General features: G+C 41.2%; 1 protein-coding gene across 22 annotated transcripts in view; it reads left to right on the top strand.

Annotated features, from left to right (window-relative positions):
• Positions 1–24685, top strand: part of ptprdb (protein tyrosine phosphatase receptor type Db) — a 140937-nt gene that overhangs the window by 38067 nt on the left and 78185 nt on the right. For 21 of the 22 annotated variants that reach the window (XM_020597106.1, XM_020597107.1, XM_020597127.1 and 18 more), the window contains 2 exons: positions 77–152; positions 1429–1473. The gene's annotated coding sequence lies outside the window, so the exon portion shown is untranslated. Of the gene's footprint in view, positions 1–76; positions 153–1428; positions 1474–12216; positions 12573–24685 lie in introns of those variants that run through there. The other variant, XM_020597108.1, reaches the window with a different exon arrangement.

Below are 24685 nucleotides of genomic sequence, written 5' to 3'. Positions count from 1 at the left end.
TTCATCTCCTCCTCTTGCCTTCCCTTCCCTTCCCCGCCGTCCTTGCTTTCTCTATATCTATTGTTCTCTCTTGCAGGAGAATTCTGGGGTGATTTCTTTCTCTTTCATTCCTCAAGTATGAAGCAGCACAGTGGACCTGTGTACTGAAACAGGTAGGCACTAATTATCACGATGACCTTCAAATTGAAGCACGCACACACATATGCTTTGTTCCCTTACTGTCAAAAGCAGAATTGTTCCAGGCCAGTTTTGTGTATGGTTTATATTGCTGTGCCATGCCTACTGAGAAAAACACAGAGAAGGAGTAAAAAGAGAAAGAAAAAGCTGCGGAATATTTCTTTTGAGTGTGAAGGAAGCACAGAGGCTCATCCTCGGGGATAGAGAGAGCGAATGAAGACAATGTTGACAGGATGAAGGTTTGACCAAACATCAGCTTCCCACAGGAATGGCAGATCTGTTGTTGTCACAGTAGACGGACTGGAGGAGAGACATGCAAAGAGACAGACCGGCAGACAGGGCAAAACAGAGTGGCTATCCCCAGCCGTTTTAAAATGCTGCCTCTGATACATTATTGAATGTGCAGCTCTACAACACATCACTGAGCTTTCCTCTCATGTTAGCTCTCAAGTTTGCATAGCGTCACTGTTCTAAATATAAAACATTTGCTCACCCCTCTTCGGTTTGTTAAAAGATGCAGAAGCTGCACATAGGCTACAGTATGTGTGTTGCTCTGAGTGGCACTTTTCCTTTTCTGAGGTTGGCTAGAGTTTTGGCCGAGTTGGTGTGTGACTCACTGTGGTAGCAAGCCTCTTCCAATTTCAAAAAACAGAAATAGATTTTAGTCAAACTCTTTGAAAGTCTTGTTAGACAATGCACAAATACACTGAGATGAGTGAAGCTCTTCACTGGGACTTGCATGTTGTACTGTACAGTAAAGGAAATAAGATGTCGAGGAGATTGATTTTATTTATTTATTTATTTTTTTATTAAACTGCATGTGGAACACTGCAGGTCTACTGCTATCAATTGCATCAATAACTAAGTTTTACTAGCTCCTCTTTTGCTATTTTAACAAGTTGAATACGGGTGAATTTTCTGAGGTCAGTGTACTCTTGACTTTGTGTAGGTGTGGTACCAGGTCTTGTCTACAGGGGGCAGCAGAGCAGCATACCCAGCAGGCATTTTTCTTAGCAGATCTGAGCATCCCATTTTTACCAGCAAATTCCTGTGTCGGCCTCCCTTCATTTGTTTTATCAAATATAAATGAATTCTATTTAATTTTATTTAGTCTCATCCAAGACACGTTTTCAAACAAATGATTCATCTTGGCCGAGAAATCTACGGATAAACCCAAGTTGATGTTTTGTTGATGGATCAAATGTCCAGGCAGTTCAAACTGATGAAAAATGTTTTCTTGTTCCATTTCAGCTCTCACTTTTAAACTTCATGTTCCAGTATGCACCATGAGCAAAGGTAAGAAAATGGCCTTTAACTTGACCTTATTTGTTTGGCTGTGAACATGTTTGTAAGTGGACAGATGCATGCTTTCCTATCTGTTAGTGAGGATGCATGGACATCTGGGTGCAAGTGCTGCTGGATGTGCATCAGTGTATGCGGTTTTATACATGTGTGACGGTGTGTGTGTCTGTTTTCTGACAGATGTTGTAATGACGTGATTAGCCCTCTGGCTGCCAGCAGCTCCGTGTGAGGTTGCTATAGTGACTGTGGGTTGAGTGTTGGGGAGGCCAGAGTGGAATATGAGGGTGGAATAGGAAATGAAGTGCTTGATGCCTCTGGCCTGTGTGTGTCTATGTGTGTTTCTGTTTTCACGTGCGTGAGTGGGTGAGTTTGTGTGATGTTTCTTGTGGGGGGGGGGGGGGGGGGGTGTGTGTGTATCTGTGCAAACAGTCCATGAAGAGATACGCATTTGTGTAATTGGGAGTTTGATCAAGATAATTCACTCAATCGCACAATCAATCATCTACACACACACACACAGATACACACATTTCAGTCTGCGTAGGAGCGACAGAGACAGGGATCCTGTCATAGCAGCAGAGTGGGCTGAGAGTAACCTGCTCCGCCTCACAGACCAACACCAAGAGTGGCTCGCACTTGTATCACTTATCACTTAAATTGCACCGTCAATGGAGCTATTGTGCAAACTGGTACAAGCAAGAAAGATGCCTGTTGCCTTTGGAAGCACACAGACTGTGAAACAGTGCAGGTTGACTCACTGTGCAGCCCCAAGAACAAAGCTCTTAAAATCTTAAAGTCTGTGTAGCTCACTGTGTGGGACTCATTTGAGTAATTTCTTCTGTAAGGAAACATGGTTCGGAGGCCTGCTGTGACAGAGTGAATGTAACACTCTGATAACAGAAATAGAATTTTTGCACAACATTTACAAAGAATCTGTACTTAACGTGGATTCTCACATCCTGGTTGATCCCTGATCCATTTGATAAGTTACAGTGTAGCAGCTTTGTGGGTATTGATTATTGACGTACAGTCTAAGCATAGAAACAATTTTCATTTATATATAGGAGGTCGTAGGTCTTTTCAAATATTTTTTAATATTTATTTAAGGAAAATATTGTTTATCTTTGGTCATTTGGTAAATTAAATTCTACATTCAGTATTCTGCTTAGATGTGAAATGCCTTTGAGAATACAATAGAAAATAATCAAATGGAAACTGCAAATATTAAATATGAATGCAAATATGAAAACTAGGAGACAGGATTATTAAAGAAATACAGTATGTGACAGGGTTATTAAAATTGTAATATTTTAATCACTGAGGTGAAAAAGAACCTGTTAGAACTTTGAATTAGTAGATCAGTTCCCGAGGGGTCACCTTAAGTGAACTGATCTCATTTTACATAACAATTTAAATCAACCCTGAGGCTGTGCTGCTAGTTCACAGAAGCCCTTCCTCATGCTTGTCTCTTGCTTCTACAGTACAGAGTATGCAGTCTGCTATGTATAATAGTCATTGTGAGAGAGATAATGTGCTGTACCATGCAGGGCTGGCTTCACACATGGATTACACATAGATAATTCTTTAGCAGAGACAGTGCTGTAACGCCGTGGCCAGATATGACAGAGAACAGAGACCAGCCAGATTAGTTCATATTAGGAAGCAAGTTGAGCTTGAAGCCGCCTGACAGAGTGTCTCTTGACAGCTTCTTCCAAATCTCTCTGCTCTCTTTAATGCAGTCTGAAGGAAATATTGTAGCCCTTTCAGTGTTGCAAACTATTTCATTCTTTCTCCTGCTCTGTCTCTGTCTCTCTGTGTGAGGTGCCTATGACAAAATGACAGAGAAAGACCGCGTGTCTGTCTTATCGCTTCGTTAGCCTGTACATTTCTAGGTCATTCGTAGCCTTGTAGTCTCAGATGCTGTAATTACCCTCACGTGAGTCACATCTGATAATTAGGATGGTCACAATCACAGCAGCCACAATCACACACTGTGCATGCGTACACATGTGACACACATGCACCCATCAGTCATTAGGAGAGAGCTTAACATGCAGCACAGTGCTAATGGGATTATCATTGCTCAGGCTTACTCATCAACCTCTTAGTCCTCTCTCAATTCAGCAAAATGCACCATTCTTAAATACTGAGAAAAAAACACTCTTCATCTTTCTTATTTATTTACTTTAATGCACTGTAAGAGGGAAGTTTAATCAGTTCCAAGAACAAAAAACTGAGACACAGAATGTGTTCCCTGTATCAACCATGCATAAGACAGTACATAGAAAAAGATCCTCATATTTTAATGAGGGCATGACAAAGAAAAAGAAGAAGGATACTATCATTTTGTTGTTCTGGTATTTCATCCTTTGGCTGCACTGACATACTCTGTCCATCTCAACCACTCTCTGCCCTCTCATTACCAATGCACCCATTTCATCAGCTCATTTAAAAGTAATATTACCCATAACCATTCACTTTTCACTGTGTTTATTATGTTGACTGAAATGGTAATGGGGATATTGATAGCAGAGTGTAGAGTGATTCTTTCCAGGCCATTGTGCTGAGTGGTTCGATGGAGAGGAGTGCATGACTGGAGGGCTATCTATGGTATTACATATAGTGTGGAAGGTGTGGGAAAGAAAGGGTCTCTGAAAGCCAAAAGCTTAAATAGCACGCCTCACATAAACAGACATAAAGAGGAAACTCATGTTAACATGTACACCTGAATGCACACGTACAGTATAGTGGATACACACAGACAGGCCCAGTGGATTAGGATGGGGATTATGGAAGCCTAGCTGTAAAATGGGCAGAGATGGATTCAGTGTCATAATTCATAAACACAAAAAATATGTAATGCAAATGTACAGTAAGATGGATTTATCCCAAGGTGGATGGTTTGATGACTTGTGTTCATGTTTCATGACTGAGCAGTTTTCAATCTTAAACAGGAAGACGGTTCAATAGGGCGGCAGAGAACTTTCAGCAATCAGTTATTGAATCGGAGTCACCGAAGCAGAAAGCTACAGAGATTTTATGTATGGTTCATAAAGTATTTTATAATGTTCAATTTTCTACTGAATGATCTACAGAGAGAACTACAATGAGGTGTAAAATTGTGAGCTTGACATTTTGTCCTACATCCAGAATCTAATCTACCATAAGACAAAGGTAAAGAAACCCTTGACATTTTACCAAGCAAACAGTATTGTCTCCAAGACTCAGGCAATGTACATAAAACACCTCCGGCACCAGTTAGTGGAGGACTTGACCTATTTAGGCAGCCATATTTGCAAGGAGAGCAGGACCACTGCAGGACACAGGCAGCGGTGGAAGAAGTACTCATGTTCTTTACTTAAATAAAAGTGGCAAACACTAGTGGTAAAACACTAAAAAAATCACTAAATAGCAAGAAACACCAAAAGCACTTTAGGTTGATGAGGATGTCACTTGTCATGTAGTTAAGTAGTCATGAACCAAAGTACTGTACAAAATGAAATATTGATCTGATGATGGCTCTAGATGAAAAGTAAAGCAATCACCAACATGATTTCAGTTAATCCCCAGGGGAACATGAATGTCTGAACCAAATATAGCAGTATTAATCCATCCAATAATTGTGGAGACATTTCACTCAAAACCAAAAATGTCAACCTCACTGCAATAGCAAAGAAAGCTTAGAGGGACACCTAATCAGAGCGATTCATCCTTTGAGAACCGAAGAAGTCTGTGATATCAGTGACAAGACAAGATCAAAGATCAAACACTGACCTTTTGATTACACTGGCAGAAAAGTCAGTAGGATTAAGGTGGATTTAAGATTTCACAGCAGTTCTTCCAATAGTTTCAGACTTGTGTCCAGACTGAAATATCTCAGCTGTGTTAGTCTGGATCAAAGCGGCAGAATGGCTACAAACAAAAGGTCCATTTGTAAAGCATTAGCAAGAACACCATGACTGAAATACAGTAGAGGGGACTGTGAGAGATGGGCCATGTGTAGTGAATGGGGGCAGATCAGATCCCAAAAATTCCACTGAGAATTAATTCCACTCCAAATAAGAACAAGGAAGACCAAAACTTACCTATCATCACTGTACTGGTGGGGGGATAGGGAATGATTGAGGGAGCTCACTGAGGCGGTATGTTCCACAAAAGATGAAGTGGATCTCCAGGGCGATGTTACTGTACTCACTTTGTAACCTTACATTTCACCCAGACAGCGGTATATAAACAATCTCTCTTAGCAGTAGGGGTATCTACGCTGTACATAAGCACATATTTTCGGTTTTATGTGCCAAAGATTTAAGGTGGAACTTAAACTGTACTGACAAACTAAGACATTCATTTTTGACATACATCTGTAGTTAAAATGAAGCAGCCGGTAAGAGAAAAATATCAACATCATTAATGGAAGTTAAGAATTTTCAATCACCGCCTTGGGGATTGAACTGCCACGCCGGCTCTCTCTTCATTAATCACTATTCTATATTCTGTAGTTCCTGTCAATGTCCACCTCTAATTGACATAGGGACTTTCTGCCATCACTGTGGTCAGATTAGCATCCATAATGGCTGAAGCACTTTCTCACCAACTGTAACCCATGTCGTAAAGCTGAATGAGCTGAACACACTGTATATATGGGCACGCACATTATGGGAAAATGAGAGGGAACAGTTAACCTCTCCACCACTTGCTTTGTTAATTTGAACAAATTGCCCAGTTGGTGAAAGCTACACTATGCACTCCTGCACATCAGAGCGGATATTGCAGCAAATGGGCCTTACAGTATGTGTTCTAGGAGCTGAAATGCAAAGTGATCCTAGACATTGTCCTATAATGTTTTCAAATCTGACCACAGCTCAGTCACACACTGCTCATGCATGATGGAGCACCCGGCATACATTGATGAGTGCTTCAATCTACACTTCAGCCCTGCTGCATCAGGCACGTCTTGGTCACCAGACATCTGTCATCAGCACGCAGCTCACTGGAGGCCTGTGGCGCCCCGTGATCCCATCTTTTCTACAGCTGTCAAGTATAATCATCAATCTCTCCTTCGCTACCTTTTATATTCACTCTGCGTATTTCTGCTTGGCCCCCTCAAACTCTCCCCTCTCACCCTCTCCCTCCTCCTCCTCCTCCTCTACGTTACCCCTCTCTTCTTTCAGTATGCTGAAATATATAACCAGCAATTTGCCAATCTCTCCCACTATGACACACTCACTCACACACACACACACACACACACACACACACATGCAGAGGCATCCAGACCGCAAGAGCTTCTGTGGTGTATAATGACAGATAATTGGCTATTGTGGGTTCGCCCTCGGCACCAGGAACCAATCACAGTGACAGCCACTTCTCCATGACCTGTGTGTTCGCATGAGCATGTGCACGCTTGAGAATGAACATCTGAATGTGTGTGAAGCACTGATTGTGTTTTATTTTATCTGCCTTTGTTGTTCTGTGTATAGAAGTAATTGCTAGTCGAGCATGTACAATGTGTAACTGACAGCTCTCTTTGTAGTTTATATCCCCATCATTGTTGCATTTCTGTAAACACAAGTTAGTTATTCAGCTGTACTCAGTGTATTTCAGTGTGTGTGTGTGTGTGTGTGTGTGTGTGCATAGAATATGAATATTCACCATTGTGAATTATAATGTGTGCATCATTGCAATCTCAATACAGCAGCACTGCCATATTTGCCATGTATAAACTCAATAAGATGCTCTTATTTGGTACAAACAGTTGTACCATGCTCCTCGTTTTACATTCTCTGGGTGTATGAAGGTGCCTTGAAGATCCACATCTCTACACATTATAGCCTTGCTGTTATTCACTACTGTAATAGCTGCTTAGCTTGTCATTCGTCACTCATTTTCATGGAGTCAGCAGCCCTGGTTAATGGTGTGCCTGCTTGCCATTTGTATGGAACCTGTTGACTCCGTCTACTCCAAACTGATCAGATTAATGACTTTTTTTTTTTTTTAGAAAATAATCCAGATGTGTTCTTTCATGCTGGGATGAATTGTAGCTGCATCAGCAACAGCCATTAAAATAACAGTCGTAGTGCAAGTGGAGGATGTCTCCCACTAGTTTACATGCTCACTCTCTCTCTCTGCTTTTTCATTCTCTCCCCTTATCATTCACTTATTTATTCCTCACCCCTATATTTTTCTCTTTCTCTGCCACTTCCTCTTCTTTCTGTTAGCACCGATTTTCATTTCCGCTCTTTCAATAGCTGCAGTGCTCATCCAACCCATGCACACAGACTCAATGAGATTGTGTGTGTGTGTGTGTGTGTGTGTGTGTGTGTGTGTGTGTGTGTGTGTGTGTGTGTGTGTGTGTGATGTGTGCATAGAGCTTTGACCCTCAAAATATAATATTTTCTGTATTGCTAATATGTTCTACCATAAAAATATGCACGTCTGTGTGCATGTGAGGACGAGGAGGGGTTTGTGTACTTCGGCATAGCAGCCAGCTCAGTATTCCCAAATGCAATTTCCTCACTGTTAAAAGAGCAGGCTGGATGTTCATCATTCTGTACTCCCTTTTTGGTGTTCAGTAAAAGCTTCTTTGGGACTGCTAGGCTGCTTGCTCTTATGTTCATTTTTTCTGCTGTCACTCTTTCATTCTTTCACTGTTTCTGGCTCTGCACGCACCAAACACCTGCGTGTGTACACTCATTTTGCAGAGCCATAGCGTACAAGTGCTAAGACATATAATTCAGCCCAGTCACTCTCACTTGTATTTTGTTTATGATTAATTGTAGCAATGGAGTTTTTTTACAGATTAAAAACATTTCAGTACTAGTTCAGGTAAAATGATTAATTCACAGTTCCAAAAAAGCTGAACACCCCCCACAGACACACACACACACACACACACACACACACACACAGGGGGACTGCCAGTGCAGAGCTAAATCAACGTTTTTACAACAGGAGTCAAAAAGACTCAATCAGTGCCTTTTAACGCCTGAATAGCAAAGAAATTGCAAAAGGAAGGTTGGGCTTAGAGCGAACTGGGGATAAAATGTTGTTATTCATGTTTGTCCTTGTAGTGTAATGTGGTATATCATTAGAAATAAAGATATAGCTTTTCACAGCCAGACACCTATTCCCTGACATCCCTGTGACTATTAGCACTCTTCTTGTTAGCTGCATTAGTGTCTCCTTCTGTGAAATTATGGTTGTAATTGTCCAGGTGCAACCAGCGAAAGTGCCATCCCAAACCCCAGCAAAGCCACTAGTGGCAGCCTCACATGTCTGGGTGAAAACCAAATGACTGGAGAACTGGCAAATGCCAAGTAAGTGCCTAAAGGAAGGAAGGGATAATGACATGGTGTGTGTTTATGTGTGTAATACATCTGTGTGTGTATGTGTATACAGCCAAAGACATGAAGACTCACATTTATACAGCACTGTTTCCATATATGGGGACAGCACAGTGGTGCTGTGGTTAGCAGTGTTGCCTCCCAGTAAGAAAGTTTGAGCCTCGTGGCCGACTGGGGCATTTAGAGATTGCATGTTTGCCCTGTGCTTGGTTTTCTCCAGGAACTCTGGTTTCGCCCCCAACATCCAGAGCTGTGCAGGTTAGGTTGATTAACTGTAACTTGCCCACAGGTGTGAATGGTTTTTTGTCCAGGGTGCACTCCCCTTCTTGCCCAGTGTTGGCTGGGATCAGGTCCAGCCCCTGTGTGACCCTCTACAGTATGGTATGGGGGTCAAGTGTATGTGTGGGGCAGTAATCACATCAAAGATTATGGTGCTGATTATGGTGCTCGTGTGTGTCTTTGCATGTGGTGAAAGTGGGCGGTGTGGCACTCTATGATGCTGAGATTAGAGGCAATTATTGAAATGTCATGGCTTTAATGGCTGCTGCTCTGCACCTCACTCATAAGTCATGAGTTGAACTTTTAATGTGATGAAACAAGAAGCTGTTTGCTGGATCTTACTGTTGTTAAACCTTTTTTTATCAAATCATTATTTTTTACTTTTCTCTTGGCCTTTCTACCATTATTCTCTCTTTACATTTATTAACTGTAGCAGCCTGATACATACTTGGGGCCCAGCGTGTTGGCACAGTAATGTTCTTTAGGGCTAATGACTATTTTGTTATTTCTTAATCTGCCAATTATTGATTATTCTGCAAAAAGGTCTCAAAATAAGGAGAAATGTTCATTATATTTTCCCCAAAGTATTCATTTTACTATCATAGAAGAAAGAAATAATTCAAATGAGGCTAGAAGTGATTTTTTTGTCTAAAAATTTGCTTAAAGGACTAATCAGCTATCAACAGGAATAACATTTCTCTTGATTGCCTGATTGATTAAAAATATTTTTAGCTCAGATGTTCTTGAAAACACTCTTTTTTTTACAACAGGCAGTTTGCTGGCCAGTCTGCAAAGAAACACCTTTCTCCATGTCAAAGATGGAAGTAATAAAAACTAATGATGGATGCTTTCCACTTAGAGCAGGTGCTCCACTTCCAGGGCTCTAACACTGTGCATGCTGACTCAATGTCCTGACCTGCTGGCACATCTGAATTGAATGGAGCCATTATTAATGTTATTGGTTGCACTTGTGTTTTCCCTGTCATGATGACTCAAAGTATCTGCTGTAGGAGAGGTCCACTGTCACACTGCTAATGGCCAGCCCAAGATGTACAGTAGATACCATTTCTCAAGAGTCCCATTACTCCACTGTGCAAACTGATCAGCAGGTACACAGAATGCTAGGAAATGTTCACCAAAGTTCACCAATGTCTCTAACAGCCAACAGCATCGGGCCAAAATCTACCCATTACCTAATACCTAACTAGGAAAACAGAGAAAAGCCCTCATTTGTAGGGCACGTCAAATTTAATGTTCTACCATCATCATTATACTTTACATTTTGATTAATCACACAAATTTTTACAACATCGGAACATTCAAACCACACAGCTGGAGGTGTCATATGTAGAGCATAGGACCTGATATCAGGATTAAATCTGAACGTGAGCAGGACATTTTCTAAGAAAAGCATGATGATAAAAAATAAATCAATCAAACTAATTCCCATGCTGTAGAATAACAGCCTGGAGTAGTTTATTAAGCCTATCTTAGCAGATGATATCTCCAATAAAGTAGAGACCCAGTTTTAAGTTGTCATTTGCCCAAATGTGTGTCTTGATGCAGGCATGCACAGCACTGATGTGTTGAGCTGGATTAGTGACTGTAGACAAAGACTGCTGAGGAAAGACAGAGGATGAGGTGCTGAGGGGCGAAGCAACGAAACATCATATGCAACACAATTTGTAACACAGACGTATTTATTAGAGGAGTATAACCTCTACATTGTCGGAACATAGCAGTGCTTTGCAGCAATGCATTGTGCAGAACTGCACACAGCGTGATGCTATGTCATCAGGCCCATCAAATACGAATCTATTTTAGCCAGTGAAGTTATCTCAATAGCAAACCCCTTATCTGTTATGTGCTGAGTTATTATCTTTTGAGTGTGTGACTATTAGGGTGTGCACAACTCCACTGTGTATGTGTGGGCATACACATCCGTCTCTGGTGTGTATGGGAGCTTGCATGTGCATGTGTGTGCCTGCGTGTCCCCAGTCTGAGGTTGTGTTTTCATGAAGGCGCTGAGCCGATGAGTTTCTGCAACAAAAGCACGTTTCTGCTCCTCCATCTCATTTACATTGCACTGATGGGAATCTGCTGCACCACTGATTATGTTTGGTGTTCTAGGTCAGCACACCCAGATAAGGCTGTGTGGGTGTCAGTGTGTGTGTGTGTGTGTGTGTGTGTGCTGGTGCAAGCATGTGCTCAAAGACTGAAATGCGGTGTTAAAGCCCATCATTCTTTTTCTTTTATTTTTGCTGACTTCCTTCAGACAGTCACTTAAAGGCTTTTACACAACTAACATTACACGCACTTCAGATCTGGCACAGGTCTTAGCATGACATATTGTAAATAAGCTGCAAATGTGCAGTAAAACTACACTCAGTACAAGTACTCTTACACAAAGCTAAATCACTAACATGCATACTGTCATAATCACATTGTGTGCTCTATTCTGGATTTTTGATAGATTCAACATGTGCTGTAGTTGATGTTGTTAATAGTGGAACATTTCTCACATCACAGTAAATAATAGCATTTGTTTTTGTTTTTACTGTGAACCCCTTATACAATCTCAATGATTTATGCACAATTTTGGAACTGTTGGTCTAAATAACATGGAATGTCCAGGGAATATACGAGTTTATCAAGGAGCTGCTCCTTTTTTACAGATAAAACCCAACTCCCCCTGCTTCCATGGATAAATTCTACCTGTGATTACCACTTTCCTAATCTCTAAAAACCCAACATTATCCCAGAGAACCTCTTTAGTCAACAGAGATTTTAATCTAGAGTTGGGTTTTAATTTTCACAAACTAACAGAAAAATTATTTCAGTGGAGCAGGATGATTAGTTGACTTTTTCTCCTGAACGATGTCGGCCTGTCTTATATATATATTGTACTCGCATGAACCTGCATTTGATTTCAGCGCATCCCTGTTAATGTTTATAAAAATGAATAGCCTACAAAACGTGACCAGATGGCTCAAGGCTGGCATTATATGCAGTGTTCACACTCCTTATTGATTCATCCGCCTCTCCTCTCTCTACCAGCGCGATTTCATCTCTTACCGGGTGAGGGAGCGACGACAAAGGAAACTGGCGCCTTGTGGCGGCTCCAGATCGCTCCGCTCCGCTGACTCTCCAAAATAACGTCGCGGGGTTTACGCGCGGCGTTTGCGCCTTTACGTTTGCCCCAACTTCACTCCAGCCACCTCGCCGGTGGACTTAGCGGCTGCCTTACTGAGTCATAGACATACACACCAGGAGTTAGAGAGACTGCGATTGGGGGAGAAAGAGAGAGAGAGAGAGAGAGAGAGAGAGAGGAAACAGGCGCACGGTGCTGGATTATCTGGGCACAGCGGCTGCAGCCACGGTGGATGTTACAGGCAGACGACGGACGGAAAGCTTGAATCTATTCAGACTGTGAGTTTTTCCAACGACGGCTTCGGGCAGGATGCTGATACGGTGAGTGCCTCACTTATCATGTGTGTGTAGTTTTTGTTATTCTTGACATGCACAGCAGAGCATTAACTTCTTATTATGTAGCCCATTCCCGTGCAAAGCGCCTAAAAGCATCTGCTCTTATCCGGTCAGATGTGCAGCCTAGTGTGTGCGTGCGTGTGTGTCAGTGCTCCGGTGCATCATCATATTTCGAGGCTTTAAAACGCGCCTGAGCAGTCGATGGTGAGTTCATATACATCTTATTTCAGCCAAATCACTGGTGTTTATTAGGCTATCATCTGTAACGGCTTTCCTGGCGTTACAGTCTTCATGTAAAGGTTTACAGTACAAAGGACTTTACCCCAATGCTGAACCCGTTATTCTTGGTGCGATAGAAATTGCATTATATAGTAAATGTAGTTTTGTTTTGAGTATTGCATCGCATCCTCATCAAGTTTACTGAGGTTTGTACAGGTCTTGTGGCTCTTGAAATTAGGTTTCTGATGCTAATGAGAGATTAATGAGGGTGTAAACCGCTTGGCTTTCACTGGGGATGCTGCTCCCCCTTAAAACATGCTCAGAGGTATTTTCTCATGACTGAACGGATGCCACTGGCACAGAGCAGACAGGATGGGCATTTAACGATGTAGGCTACACAGACACAAAGCAACAGGACTCGTTAATGACTGTCTGTCAGCTCATCCTGTTCTGAGTGGGTCTATGAATTTATGCAAAACTGCACAAACACTTTAGGCTCAGATAGGCTACAGTGGATTTCAGTGGTGAATCTTTGTCTGTGGATTTCACTCTAGCAGCCTGTGTCCAGTTTATTCACAGAAGTTTTAAACAGGTTATTGGAAATTTAAAAAAAAAAAAGAGTCTGGCTGATTTTCATGAAGCACAGCATGTTGAGGTGAGATGTAGCGATGGCATGCAGTTTGTATTTGGCAGTTTTGATACAACGTTTTTATTTCTTTTTATACCACTGCCATAACTCAGCGACTGCAATGTGCTATGGTGAGCTGATGGCTGTGTGTGTCTGTGTAATTGTGTTTGACAGTAGTCAGTCTTGCACAAACAGCATCTATAGAATGGAAGATTTTATATATATGTGTGTGTTTGTCTTTGATATTTGGAAATTTATCTATGCATACATAGTGTCTCTGCTAAGAGTCTTAATTTATATGAAAAGCCCTCACAATGGGAGCCATATCTGATGTTTTGTTTCCAGACTGAAATGTGTACATATTTACTTTATTGACCAGTAAGTGATACACTAGTACAGGGGTTTTTAACTAACTGTGGCTCAGATGCCGCCATTCTGATTCAGAAGTAACCTGAGGACCACTGTTGTGCAGTATAGATAAACCAGACGGGTACTGTTTCGATCCTGAAATTGTTTTAAATGTTAAATATTTGCATAAATTTGAGTATTCACAGACTTACAGACAACAAGCAATATGTGGAAATGTGTTTTTAAAAAAGATTCCTTCAGTCGAACTACATTATTAAATGCACGGTCAGGGAGCAACCGCAGTGCCTTCGATGACGACTGGTTGAAAACCCCTGTATTAGAATAATACTTAAGCTACTTAAGGTTTTTTTTTATTTGCTAAATGTTAGGTGAAGTAATTATCCTCAAAAATACTGACATGTAATAATGTTAGGTGAAGTAATTAAATTATCCTCAAAAATACTGACATGTAATGTTAGGTGAAGTAATTATCCTCAAAAATACTGACATGTAATGTTTAGGAAATTCTGCTGTACTCTGTATATGTTTGGACACATTAGGCAAAGAGACTCCGACCTGTTTTACGACCATACCTCGCTACTCTTAGTTCAGAGGTGCCCAGTCATATGCCAGGCAGTGGGTGAACGAGTGCTTTACCCCAGCTGATATTCCACTGCGTTTACGTGTGTGTGTGTGTGTGTGTGTGTGTATGTATGTGCTTGTACACGGTCTGTGCGTGCCACTGCAGCTGTTCCTCCTCTCAGAGAGATTAAGTTTCACAAGATGTGATGGATGGCCATGTCTGTACAGCCAGCTGTGTGCGTTTGTGTATTACGTTTGTCAGTGCATTTCTGCGTTTGCGTGTGCACAGATGCACACTGCTGCGCTTGTGCATGTACGCATATATGTCTTAAATGTCCGTGTCATTGCCCTGAGGTTAGGAGAGGTGATGTTAAGGTCATGTCAGGGATGTTTTAACTTGGGTTGGTAATTATAGTGACTATGTTTTCGGTTCCCACAGACCAGGCCAGTGTTTAAACCAGGAAGACATGACCAGATCCATGTTGCTGCCTGGGTCAACTTGTGCTGCTAGAAAGAAAAAACAGAGGATTATATAGAATGGCACAGAAAAGGAAAGTTTGCTGCTTAAAAGCTGTTTTTTTTTATTGCAATCAGAGCCACTTCCCAAGAATCTACCTATATAGTGTATGTAAAGGTTTTCAGAGAGGCTGTTTTGAGAGATAGCCTTGAGGTAAAAACAGGTTGCAACCGCCAGAGTGGGCAGGCGGGAGGCATCCAGCTGTGTGGCTACTTACAAAAAGGATAGGATCTGGAGCCAAGAGGAGTGCAGGAGGTGGACGAGCAGCTGAGAGGGGTGGTAGAGACGCAGAGATGCTATTGATTTACCTGGCAGTCAGAGGGGACAGCTTCTAATCTGTCTCAGCTCCAACTATCATCTGTCCATCCATTCACCCATGTTTCTGCTCTCTTGTCTTTTTCTCCATCTGACTTCTGCTCTCACTTTGCCATACTACTCATCTCTGTTTAAGTTGTTTGTTCCATTCGATCCTGTCGTTCATGTTGGACCTTACTGTAGGTTTTTCATTGCCTTTTCAACACTTTTGTCCTTGTCACTTACCCCTCTGTCGCCTTCTTTCTGTTTTCATCTATCCATCGCACAATCACACCCACATACAGGCTGTGAATTGGTAATTAAAAGCAAAGATGTCTTCACCTGTGGAGAGGAGCATATGGTGAGATATTAAAAATTTAACTTAAGACTTTGCTCTCTTCATCTGTTCTCCACCCAGGCAGCTTTGTTGTCTGTTTGTCTCTTCTTCATGTAGCTATCTTTTTCTGTCTTTCATATTGCCTCTCGCTCACTCAGTTCCTTTTGTTGTTTTCATTGTTTCTGTTTTTGTTGCGTTGCAGTGGCAAGTACGTAACAAGCCACTATCACAGGCATTTTTGTGTGCTCTGCTTACTGTTCCATAACAGATGCCCCCCGGATTTCCATATATATTATATGTGTAGTGTATGCCTTGTGTTTGTGTGTGTGTGTGTGTTTGTGTTGGATTTCTGATAGAAGAGTCATAAGATATGGCGTATGTGTAATGAGGAACAGGCAAAAATCGAGCCCAAAGAGATAAATCGATTGATAATGCATGGAGAGAGAGAGAGAGAATGACAGAGACAGTTTGTGGTCGGTGCGATCCCTTCACAGCCTCCCGTTCATGTTCCAATCTGAGGGAGATGTTCTAAAGGAGCCAGGCACAACCACAACAATTCCATTTTCCAGCCACACTTACACACACACTCACAAACGGACAGACATGCAATCTGAGCCAAGCATGTTGAGCTTTCCCCAGTCAAGGCTGATGTTTCCCTCCTCCTCCCACTTTTTCCTCTCAGTTTCATCCTTACACTTCTTGTCTTTCTGTTCTTTTCTCCTTTCTCCATCCTCCTCTTCAATTCTCATCTTCTCCATTTTTCACCAGCACTGTGATTTGTTTCCCCGGTCTTCTGTCCTCATGGCATGGCATGATGGTTTGACATAACAAGGCTGGTGCCAGACCACAAAACCTTATTTTCCCTCTGCAGTCCTGCTCTTTCTCTCTCTCCCTTTCTCTCCCTCTATCTGTCGCTCCCCTTCTTACCTCCCCTCTCCCGCCCTCCTTACTACTACAGTTTAATCTTCAGCGGGGGCTTAATGGCATGGCTGCAGTACTTCCATATCACTTCTTTCTCTCTGCCAGAGGATTTGCTACTGTTTGCAACCATTCTAGGTCCACTGTCTTCTCTGTTGCTAAAGTACTTCTATATATCATTTAATTTCCTTATTTCTTCCTTTTGTTTAGGCTTTGCCTTTTCCACTTATGTCCTTTCTTATCTTCCCAACCACTCCCTTCTCTACACAGTGGTGCCCGAGAGACATCTGTTTGCATTACCTCTTATTATTCCCTTCTTTAATCACTGTCTCATTGGCATGGCCATAAAATTCAGTTGACGTCTGTGAAATCACTGGCACGGGTTAAATTTTTATTTTTCTGCAACAGCAGTAGAGATACAACGATAAGGCCCTCAGCTAGTGTTTGCTGTAGTTTATGAAGTGACTCTTATTCACTTCAACTGTGTGGTATTTTCCCAAAGAGTTTGACTTGTAGGTCAAGCAAGATTTACCTTGGATTTTCACTTACAGAACTTTATTTAGGTGGCACTCCTTTTTATTCATCTCTAATAGCTATCAAAGGCCCTGATGGCATTGTGGCTAGGATTCAGTGCTTTCACTGCTGCGGCCCAGGTTTGATTCCCGGTCGGGGCACCTCTTAGCGACAGGGGTTGCAAGCCAGTGACCTCTGTGCTGGTCCCAAGCCTGGAAAAATAGAGAGGGTTGTGCCAGGAAGGGCATCTGGCATAAAAACCCGGCAAATGTACCATGCAAGTTGTCAGTGTGGGCAAACAGGGAATTTGCTGTGGTGACCCTTAATGGGAACAGTAGCTATCAAAGCTCATGCTAGCATTTTTAACCATTTTGGCTGCTCCAGCAGAAACATTTATCACATCATGTTCCTTGGAAAAGCTCCCCACATACAGGTGTTAAGAACAATAAATGCAAAAACGTTTTTATGTGAACCCAGTACGAATCACCATTGTGTTATATCAATCAGCAATGGAAGCAGTAAAACAAACATTTACACTGTATGAACATTTCACAGATGAATACTTAAGGCTACAACAAGGAATTTTCCAGTGCATTTTATGGGCATAGAGTGTTTTCCTTTGTATTCTGTTTGTATTCTCTGTGGGAGTGTTTGCCTTCACTGTTCATGCCATAGCAGAGCTTCAGTCCTTGGCCCTGTGACAACAACCTCTCCATTCACAAACCACAGGGCCAAGCAGCAACTGGACACTGCAAAATGGCTCCCACCAATCACCCACAGCCCATTAATTCTGTTAGTCTCTTTAAGCGATTAATTCTTCTACCTGTCCAGGATTAGCCCTTGTGATTGCTTTTCTGTAGATTTGTAATTAATGACTTTGTCTTTTTTTGTTTGTTTGTTTGTTTTTGCCAATTGAATCAGTATTGGATTGTTGAGCTGAGCTTTTTCTTTTGTCCCTTTGTTTATTTGTCATCCTCTTGTCATTTCTTTTGCCTCTCCTTCTCTATGGGGCTGAGGGTCCAACACAAATCCCATTTCTTCTTGTAGTTTGTGTTCAGGAATTGTGTTCAGGAATTGTGTTCTGCGTCCCCATTCCCTCTAGACTGCCTAAGGCACCTAGGATTAAATGATCTCCTAGTATTAAATGATATTTGATGTGTGTGTGTGTGTGTGTGTGTGTGTGTGTGTGTGTGTGCACACTTTTTCCTCAGCTTTTACTGTTCATCTTGACTGTATTAGGGGTTTCTCTGTGTGAAATCACAGTAAAAACTGACCGCCAATGCAGTTTAAAGGTTCACACGATGTGTGTCGGTGTGCCACGTGGGCTCCGTGAGTGTGTGGGTGTGAGTGTATCTGTGTGTTTCCATCACTCTGTGGGCATGCATGTGTGTGTCTCTGTGTGTGTGCGTGTGCATGAGGATGAATAATCTCTTTGAGAGCAAACATTTAAAATTACTAGACTTGCTCTGTGCTCAGAAAACAGGATGCCATAGGCTTGAATGCAAATATTACAAACCTGACCTGAAATGTTCTGCTGTGTCTGGTGGCTCTAATATGTGTGTTTTATTTATTTGATTATGAGAATGCACAAATATCAGTGTACTGTATGTGATGTATGTGAAGAGCACATACAGTGTAAGTGTGCATATTCAACACACTGTAGGTCTGTACGTTTGTCTCCTGGAGCATGTGTAGTCATAAACTTCCTTCATCCCCATGGAGATGAAGAAGCAGAGCTGTGCAGCTTTGCAGTATTTATTGTTTTGTTTAAAGCCTTTGATACTGTGGGTCACAAAGGTTGCTGACCAAGCGGTGAGCTAGTTCTCTAATTATTTTTCAGGAAGAACTCGGTGTGTAAAAGCTAATGTGCTTAGTTCAAACTTGCTTTATGTTGTTAATGAAGTACCTCAAGGCTCTGTGCTTGGCACACCATTATTATTTTTTATATAAATAATACAGGTCTTCAGCTTTCCCTTTTTGAATGATAAATACAGACTACAACATGCCCCTCGCATAGGCACAGAATGTATGTGTAAGATGACTGTTGGCTTTAGTGTTTGTGTTCAAGTGCCAGTTTTTGGCCCAGGCTCTGCTAGTTCTTTGATGTCAGCTTGGTGTGTCTCTGCCCTTAGATTGAAGTTACAGTAGGATGCTATTTTAGAAACAAGACTTGTTTTTCTTTAGAAGCCAGGAAAAGCTGTTTGCTTTTACCTTTTTCCAGTCCTTGATTACATCCATCCATCCATCTTCGTACTCCAGAGTTGGCTGGTCATCTCCGTATGAGTCATTGGTATATTTATAAAGCTAGTTTAGGTCAGCTCCCCCCATACCTTTGCAAACATTTCATGAAGCTCATTTTCCAGTCACAATCTAAAATCACAAGAAACATATTTGCTGTCTGGCCCGAGTGTTCGGACAGATGGGAAAGCAAACGTTCGTGTCTTCTGCTCCAGCCACCTGGAATAGTTTGCAGTCAGAAATTAAATGAATAAACTTGGTATCACTGACAGAATTTTAAAACATTATACATTTATTGTTAAATTATTTCTTTCCCTCTTGTTTTTGTTCTTACAGTAGCTCTTTTAATTGTTGTTACTGATACTGTTTTATAGTATCGTCTGATCTTAGCCTTAGTAGATTTTATGTTGTTGTCTGGCTGCGCTCCATCAAGACCAAAACTACTTGGCACAAGAATGGTTTCTTTTCAATGGCAGCTGCCCTCTTAAAGAAGGCTTAGGACCCCCACTGACAGACTTTCATCCCTTCATCCTCCCATACATATATACAGGCATATTGTATATTGTATTGTATAAGAATATTTTCAAATCAAATCAAATTTTATTTGTATAGCACCAAATCACAACAAAAGTCATCTCAGGACACTTTACAAAGTAAGGTCTAGACCTTACTGTTATCAATATTATTACATAGGGAAAACCCAACCAATCCCCCTTGAGCAAATGGATTTTTGATCCCAGGAAAATGAGGGGAGATTTCTGTAACAACAGAAAAGTGGGAATGAGAAAAATAAATTCCATAACCCTCTCAACCCTCTTAAAATCCTCCTCCTGGGGAGAGAATATATTATACTGTCCCCTTGCTCTCTCCCTTTTACCAGTTGTTTTCATGTAAAGAAAAACCTATAGGCTTGACCTCTGCATCAGCTCGCCTTTAGCGATCCACAGATTGCAAGTTTTCAATGCTTCATCCTCAGGGAGGGATCCAAGTCAAACTCTATAAATATTTCAAGACTGTTTGTTGCTTCCTAGACCCCGTACTAACACACTTGCCTCTGCTGGCAAGCAAATCCTGCCTGTATATAGTTGCCACTGACTTGTCATTACTTTAAATTCAGCCTTGTGCAGTGGCTTAATGAGAGAGGCATACACAACCATATTGCATGTTTAAATGTTTTGCCAACAATCATTCCCTCTCACTCAAAGGATTTATGGGTGCCGATTGATATTTTTGAGTCTAAAGGGTTTTCGCTGAGGAGAAAAAAAAAGAAAAACACATTTACCTTGAGCTTAAAACTGATTCCACACTTTTCTCCCCTCATACTGTATGTAAACGACAGATTCATATGTCGAGAGAAGAGTCCCATAAAAATTAAATGCTGAAGTAGTGAGAATCTTTAGAGATGCATCGACATCTGGTCTCCATCTCAGGGAAGCTGGAGCAAGGCCAAGGATCCCCCCCAAAATGAAAATAACTTCATTATGAAGAAATTGTTACTAGACACTGACTGAATAGTTTGAACAATCTCATGAACTGAGGCAGCATTTATAAATTTCAATTCTGGCAAACTATATTTATGTCATAAATGAATAACTTAACTTGAAAATTTTGGCCATGTAAATTGACATAGCTGTAAAAGTAATTTTCTATATGCAAGAAATGACTGTGTGCAGTCCAGATCAGGCTAAAATAAAGGCAAAAACGGGTTTCATTTGCACCTATCTACCAGAAGCACTTCTCTTCCCCTGCGGATCCTATAAAGTGACATAATTTGTTCTTAAAAACAAGTGCTGTTCAATATATGGTATTTTTATCAAGGCCCAAATACTTTGAAGTGATAAAAAAAATGCTCTTACAGGGAAAAAAATACAACAGTTGGTGGCTTAACAGTTTTAATTGTTGCTTTAAACAAAGGGACTACAGCAGAAAAGAGGATCTGTGACAAACAGTCCCAGTGGTCCCTCTATCATACACAATACTCCTGTGGTAACAAAGGGAAGAACAAAAGAGCACTGGAAAACTTCCAGTAGCCTGCTTTAACATCAGCTCTGGGTGAATCAAACATTTAGGAGTAGGATACAGCAGGTCGTCATGAAACCAAAGACAGAACCAGGGCTTCATTCACATCATGCAGCCTCTCCTGTGACTGAACAGTGCACAGAAGAAATGGACGTAAATGAGGCCCAGTAGATTTTTTATGTTTGCACCACAACACAAGTCTAAAAAGATGGATAAGAAGCTCCCCTCAGAGCAGCTGACTAGTTGTCAAGCTGATTATTTTTTATGCTACTGGGTAATTATCATAACTACATGACAGTACTGCAGATTTTTATATTGTAACTTAAAGCCCCTCAAAACCTGGCTGAACAATCTGAGAATTAATCTGATCTCATATATTCACAATCAAGTTAGCAACAGCTAAACATTTGATTAACATTTACTAAACAATCCACCATCACCTGATTCAGATGTACAGTAGCTAAAATACTATGTGAACATTTTCCTTTTGCAACATTAAAGAACATGTTTAACAGGTTGAAGAAGCTTTGAAAACTGTATAACTGGTGATAAACCTAAAAAGAAGACAATTTCCCCTTGCTGCTTAAAAACTACTTGAAAACATGAGATTTAAAGTGGGCAGTGACTTGTTTGTTAGCAGGCAACAAACAGTGTGGTAAGTGGTACAAGTGGCTGGTGTAATCCCATATGACAACCCCGATGTAAATTTGGTAGATGTGTTCAGCCTACTGACATGTGGAAGGGATGTTTGGGATGGATGGTCCACTAAGTTGTGTTTTAGAGGTAGTGTAAACAGGATTAGCATTGGCAGGTAACAGGCTACAAGGGATACAAACAGCACCGCGCTCCATAGGGAACAGACTGATGCAAATACCAGCTAATGAACTCAGCTGCTTCTTCTGACTTAGTGGAGCGCCACCTCCTTTCCATTTTTCGTGATGCCTGCTTTAGGGAGCGGAGCTGCGAGCTGTACCACGGGGCTAGCCTCCTCTGTTTCACTACCTTCTTTTTCAGAGGGGCAACGGTATCAAGTGTATTACGCAGGAAGGCTGCAGTACTATGAACAAGATTATCGATTTGTGTGGGAGTAAAGTTAAGGTGGCCTCCTTCCACTGTGTTGGCAAATGGCACTGAAGTAGAGAAAGATGGAATTATTTCCTTAAACTTGGTAACAGCATTGCCAGATAGACATCTGCTGTAGTGGTATTGTTTCCCACATAGAGTATAATCCATTAATGGAAATTCAAAAGTTATTAGAAAATAGTCAGACAGAAGAGGGTTGAGTCTAATAACAAACAGAATGCATTGTTGAGGCTGTCATTGTCAGTATCTACATGAATATTAAAGTCGCCTACTATGATTATTTTATCTGTATTAAGCACTAAATCAGACAGAAAGTCTAAGAATTCACTTAAAAACTCTGAATAAGGAGCAGATGGACGGTATACAATAACAAACAGAACAGGCTTTTGAGTTTTCCAGTTTGGGTGTGAGAGACTCAGGGTGAGACTTTCAAATGAGTTATAACTATGTTTAGGTCTAGGGTTGATTAATAGGCTTGAGTCAAAGATCGCTGAGACGCCACCACCTCGGCCTGTGTTTCGAGGGATGTGACAATTACTGTGACTAGGTGGAGTGGATTCATTTAGGCTGACATATTCTTCCTGGTGTAACCATGTTACAGCATAGCTAGCTGGCCTATTCTCCATGGTGTGGAGCCGCGCTTCTAAGTCTGTGATCCTCGCCTCCAATGCTGCTAGCATTTGACATTTATTACAAGTACCATTATCGCTAAAGGAGGCAGAGGAATAACTGAACATGCGACACTCCCAGCAAGAGAAAGGAGGAGAGGAAGAGGGGGAAGCCATTGCTCTCGATTAAGCTACTAGCTTAGCTAGCTTCTAAACTAGCCGACCTAAAGTAGCAAGTTAAATTTGGTAGTTAGCAAGAACTTCTGCAAAACAAGTGCTTTAAGTGGTGCAAGTGTATGTTGTCACTCAAAAATTCAGATGAACCTAGAAAATAGTGAGTTTAATTCCTAAACAATCTGAAAGCAAGCACAACGCAGTGCAAATACGGAAAACAGGAAATGAGTACGGTTTACCGCAGGAAACAGCAGTCCGTCAAAGGTTCCCAATCTCCACTAACAAAACTGGTATCAACACAACAACCACAGTGACCAGGAGGAGGAGTGACTGACCAGGAGGAGGACTTTTATTTTTATAATAATCATTATTCTTTTGCAGTACTTCCTATGTTTCTTTTCTTTTTTCACAGTTACATTTATGAAGCAGGTTGCTCCACATTACACAGACAGATCCCTTGCATGTGAAAACCTACCTATGGTACCAGGCCTGCTCTGGAACCTATGATGCTGCTCTTTTTAACCTCAATAGGATTACCCCTGGTTAAATAAAATATATAAAATAAGGTGGATACACTTGGTTGTAAAGTGACATGGTCTCATATTCAGTCAAAATAATACTTATAGGAATATAATATTTGCCAGTGCATTAGATAAAAACATGTCAGCAGAGAGTCTTTGCATAATTACACTGTGCCCATCCCTCGGCATGAAAACATGCACCATGAAATCATTTCCTTTCCTCTCTAATGTATCCCATACCCCCTGCTCAGCAATCCCCAACTACTCCATTCCTGGACAGCCTTTAGACACAGGAAGTGCCTTAGCAGGTCTCTCAATATCTCAATATTAAATTAGACCCGTCATTTAATACATCCCTTGGTGTAGAGATTGGCATCATTTTCTCTGTGCATTGTCTGAATCTCCTGACCAAAGCAAAGAGACAAGTAACCAACTGCCAGCCTTTGCTGTGTATTTCATATGAAGTTCCTGTAATAAGTTTATTGAAAATAACAAGGTTGTCTTCTAGAGTTACAGACGGGGCATTGCCCCTGTCTCGGCTTGAACATCAATAAACTCTGAAGTATTTTTCAATGGATCTGGCTGCCCACCAGGGTACGCAGCTTAACGCTAAGGACAGTGTTGTGCCTTTGTGTGTCCAGGTTGTAATTCATTAATGCAGATCATAAACAGATTGTATTTATGAAGAGAAGCAACTGTATAGCAAACTTTCACACACACACACACATAATGGAGGAAGAAATTGTAGGGGTGAGAGTACAAAAATCATTTCATTTGGGTTAATAAAGATAAAACAAATTGCTCTACATCAGCCCCAGCTCTGTGTGCTGCTCTTCAAAGCTCTAAACACTAAACATTTAATTAACATATTATTACAAATTCTCACATTAATGTGAGACATTTTAGAAGACAAAGTACAAAGCAATGTCTGGTCATCAAATAAGTAAATTATACAAATTTAATTAGCCTTCAGTTGTTGTAGCAGTGTGTGTTTCTTTATAAGCAACAGAATGACACTTCGGTCTGGTTCAGAATTCAGTCACAGCACAGACCGATCCCCTTCCTTCTGCACAGCTGTGTCACCTCCTGACCCCAAAAC

The sequence above is a fragment of the Monopterus albus genome, unplaced genomic scaffold (assembly GCF_001952655.1).
Source record: "Monopterus albus unplaced genomic scaffold, M_albus_1.0 scaffold32.1, whole genome shotgun sequence".
Classification (NCBI taxonomy): Eukaryota; Metazoa; Chordata; class Actinopteri; order Synbranchiformes; family Synbranchidae; genus Monopterus; species Monopterus albus.
Note: the sequence above shows the minus strand (reverse complement) of the source record. Positions and strands in the feature narration are given on the sequence as shown.